This window comes from Gavialis gangeticus, unplaced genomic scaffold (assembly GCF_001723915.1).
Source record: "Gavialis gangeticus isolate Ggan-Ray unplaced genomic scaffold, GavGan_comp1, whole genome shotgun sequence".
In the NCBI taxonomy this organism is placed as follows: domain Eukaryota; kingdom Metazoa; phylum Chordata; order Crocodylia; family Gavialidae; genus Gavialis; species Gavialis gangeticus.
The window spans coordinates 10,203,151-10,207,872 of record NW_017729028.1 but is presented as its reverse complement, the minus strand read 5'-3'; positions in this window follow the sequence as shown (position 1 = coordinate 10,207,872).

Genomic DNA, 4,722 nt, shown 5'->3' with positions numbered 1-4,722 from the left:
GCCCAAGCTAGGGCTGGAGTCGGAGTCACAGCAGTCACTTCCGCCACCCCCTCCCCCTGTCTTGTACTTGAATCCAAGACAAGGGGCTTTTCCTCCCTATGTTGAATTGGGGAAAAAACCTTGTCTTGGATTTGAGAAAATATGGTAAATCAATATGTATTTATTGATAGTAAAACCTCAGTAGTATAAATTAATCAATGACACTGCAAACAGGAATACCATATATTTAAAAGTAGAATTATGATAATTCTATAGCATATGAATAGGCATTTAGACTGAACAACAGGATGAGAAAGCCAGGTTCAGTCTTTCTATATAATTTTTAAAATGACACAAACTTCTTAACTGTATTTTCTAAAATGAATAGCCAGTTGTCTTAAAAGCTTCTTTAGTGGCCTGTACCAGCAGATAGACTCTTGCTATCAGTGAGCATGAGGCTTTAATGAACTGATAAAATTATATAATTCTTAGTGTCCTAAATACTAAAAGAAATTGGAGGAAATGAGTCTCACAGAACAAGCAAACTATTAAACCTAATTACTAATAACTGCTAATTATATGAACCATGCAAAAAGCAGCATGTTCACCCATTTAAAACATATGACTGTCCTAGCTCGTAGTTCAGCAGTAGAAAAAAATTAGTACCTTGACTAGACATTCCATTGCCATAAAAAAATGACTAGATTTTACAAAACCTTTGTGCAGTTTATGATGTCAAGGTGCTGTATGATCTTTCAAATTTTCCCTGATTTGATTAAAATGATTGTGTTTGATTATAGAGCTGACAACTATTTTCCTGGAAAGCTTCACTGAGAAACTAAGGTGCTGATTAATTGAGTCTGCTCCACATTCTAATTAAAACACTCTAGCATTCCTGCAACATCATGGGTATAAGCCCCCACAGGTTTAAAAGTGGCCGCTGGGGCACTTTAACTAAAGATCATCGAATGAAAGTGTCCCATGGCCATTTTTAAATGCGCGGGGGCTTAATACATGTGACACTGTGGTGTGTTAATTAGAATGGGTCTCCAGGAACCGCTCTAATTAAAATGTCCCCACCCCCAACCACGTGTATAGGCAGCCCTAGTGCCAGGATCCAATAACAGCTGATATGACAGCCTATCTTGGATGAATCTGTTGTAGATTGAATCTGCTTGAGTTACCATGTCAACCCCAAGCTGTATTTTGTATGTTCTTATTTATTTTAGATTAAATGCCATTGTCCTCCCTTCCTCTGTCCTGGAACCTAAAGAGAAAAAACTGAGGTCAGGTCAAGTCAGAGAAAGCCCATGATGATCACATATGAAATTTCATCACTGTGAAAGGAGCATCAGCCACATTAAGTGATCGAGGAAGAGTTGCTGATGGAAGAGATTGTTAAATAAGTAAGGGACAAAATCACTCTTTTTCTTTCAGGTGTTTGCAAAGATAAGAAATAGGACTGTAATTGATGAGGGCAGGGCTGGCCTTACAGTTGGGCGACCGCACAGGGCACCATGGTCAGGGAGGTGCCACACATATGCGCACACACGTTTGAGCAACATGTGCTCACAACAGCACTCTTCCCCCACCTTGCCCCACCCTGCCCTGCCTTGGCTGATTCCTGCCCCAGGCAGAAGCAGCAGTGCCCAGCCCAGCCTGCCACCTGCCTCCAGCTGCTGCTCAGAAGGAGCTGAGCCACACGCGTGTGGGCAGGGTGGTGCCTGCTCCAGTCTGCTCTCCTTGGTCCCGCAAAGCAGCAGTGGTGCTTGCTCCTGAGGAAGCAGGTCTCCTGATCCAGCCCAGCAGCTCCCCACACAGATTTGAACCAGGGATTTATTTCTGAAACTTCCACTACTACTACTATATATTTAAACTCAAAAACAGGGTGCCAAAATACAAGTTCACCCAGGGCACCACTTCCCCAGGGCCAGCCCTAGATGATAGAGAGTCTGTTGGAGGGAGGATTTTTGAGAAGTAATGTGGCACTAATTGCTTTGCGAAGATCATAGATAGTAACAAGTGAATAAGTGGCAAATACCCATATAAATAAAATACAAATGGTAAAATTCAGTCTTCCTGTCTGAACAGGCATGACTTAAGTGGCTTAAGGGCGATAAGTGGTTGGCTGAAAAACTTTAGGGAGAGCTTGCTACTTAATTCCAATGTGCTTAAGTCTAGATGCTCATGACCTCTGCATTCCTGATACTGGAGTTGAAAACATAGACCTAAATTCGTTAGTCATCACTAAGATAATATTAATTGTGACATCATTAGGAGATTTGTTCAAGTAAAACTACAGACTATGACTCATTTAGAAGAGTAATACTTAGATTTAGTAAAATTGGATCACAGAAAAATAGAGCTGGAAGGGACCTCATGAGGTCATCTAGTCCAGCCCCCTACTCAAGGCAGGTTCCTCACTGACTAAACCATCTTAGCCAAATGTCTATCCAACCTGTTCTTAAAAATTCCCATTGCTAGAAATTCCACAGCTTCTCTCTTGTTCCAGCACTTAACCACCCTTATAGTCAGAAAGTTCTCTCTAATCTCCAACCTAATTTCCATTGCTCATAGTCCTGCCCCCTACAGCCACAGAGAAAAACCCAGGTCAATTCTTACTGTAATCACCCTTCAAGCATTTGAAGGCTGTTACAATACCCCCCCTTCAGTCTTTTATTTTACAGATTAAATAACACAAGTTGTTTCAGGCTTTCCTCATAAGTCACGCTTCCCAGGCCTCTAATCATTTTTATCGCTCTGGACTCTTTCCAATCTTGCAGTGTAGGGCCCAAAACTGGACATAATACTCCAGCTGATGCTTCACCAGCGTTGAATAGAGCAGAAGAATCACTTGCCTTGATTTTGAAGAGACATTGCTGTTACAGACACACTGTAACTGGGAACCCTAGCCCTGTCACTAGAAAGCAGGCCTGCCCCTTTAAGGCCCGAACCTTCTGGGCCCAGAGAACTGGTGTGGAAGAGGTTAACAGCTGTGCCAGGCCAACTACTCAGCTGACCGGAAGGGGCAGAACTATAACAACCCAGGGCAGAACAGCAGTAGGGAGGCCGGCAGCTGAAGGGGAAGGAGTGCATCCCAAAGCTGGAAACCCTGAGAGACAGCAGACGCCCTGGAAGCCAATGGAGGGGAGCCAAAACACGAACCCGGCATAAATGTAAGATGACATGATCACATGGTTTTTTAAATTATTTTATTGAGGGGAGTTATTACACATGGACAGGACTGTCCATATTTCTTTTGGTTATTGAGATCAGTGGTTTGGGTGAGGCTATTAGGGGATGGAGGAGGCCTCATTTTGGGGACCCTGTATGGAGTGGGTACCCCGGCACCAGTGAGAGCACAGCTTTTGGGGGCAGACCTCCACCCGGCACCAGTGAGGGCACAGCTTTTGTGGGACACAAACCCCGGTACTTGAAGGACTATCTTAAAAAGGCCAGCGAGGTCTAGTGCACCAGAGTACAGTTATATTTTGTCTTTTTTTGTTCGGACTGGAAGGGGCAGTTCAGGGTTGCACTCTGGTTTTGAGCCCGTGACCCTCTGGTGGTGGGTCTGGCTCCTGTGCCTCTGGGCCAGGGAGTGCCAGGTGCCATAAGGGAGCAGGAAAGGGGGCCATGAGCCTCCAGGCACTGGAAGGAAAAAAAAAAGCTAGAACCTCAGAGTCAAACCCAGTTTAGTGGGTTCAGATGGGGAGACCTAGCCAGAGAAAACAGGGGTCAAGTCATAATAGGAGAGACCCCAACATACCCAATATAATAGGCAGTCTCCCGCTTGCGTAAAAATAATTTTCCATCAAGACGTGGCAGGAAAGATTAGGGCGGGACCAAAGAATTACAAAGCAGGCTCCAAGGGTGCCCCACATAAGGCATGGATAACCAGAAAGATGGTGCCAGGGAGGGCGACCTGTTACAGTGGTGCATTGGCCGGGAAACTTTCCAAGGTAATGTGTACCCTGTGACAATGGTTGACCGGAATGAAAGAAAGAATCCTTGGGTCCAAGATGGAACAGACCCACAGCTCAGATGTATGGGCACAACAACTGAGGTAGGAGCTCAGGTGCCAAGTGGTCCAGGGCTGGCAGACACAGTCAGAGACAACAGGCGTTGAGAGAGAGGAGGGTGAGAGACAGACAGACAAACACAGCTTCCCCTGCAGGCACTTGTGGGTATGGTGCAAGGATTTATCCAGAACCAGGAAAGGAACTGTCGGCACTGATGGTAGATGTTAAGCTTGAGGGACGTATTCAATCCTATTGTCCAAATTATTCATGAAAATGTTAAACAATACTGGACCCAGAACAGACACCTGGGGAACCTCAATTTGATACCTCCTCCTAACTAAATATTGAGCCATTGATAACTATCCATTTGGCATGATGATCCATCCAGTTTTGTATCCAACTTACAGGACTTATGTTTAGTTTGTATTTGTTTAGTTTATTAATGGGAATGTTGTAAGAGAGAGCGTCAAAAGTCTTGCTCTGAATTGTTCTGATTAAAAACATAAAATGTTACTGCTTGAAAAAGAAATTGGCAAGCAATTATATTAAAATATCATCAAAATCTATGGAAAATATACCAGAGTCTGCATCCACTAGGGAACACTTTTAGTATAACAACTTGTCCTAAAATTCAGATTATAAAATATTGAATTAGAATAAAATCAAAAGCATAGGATGCAGAATGAAGCATGTAATAGCATCTTGAACATTATGACTAGATTAT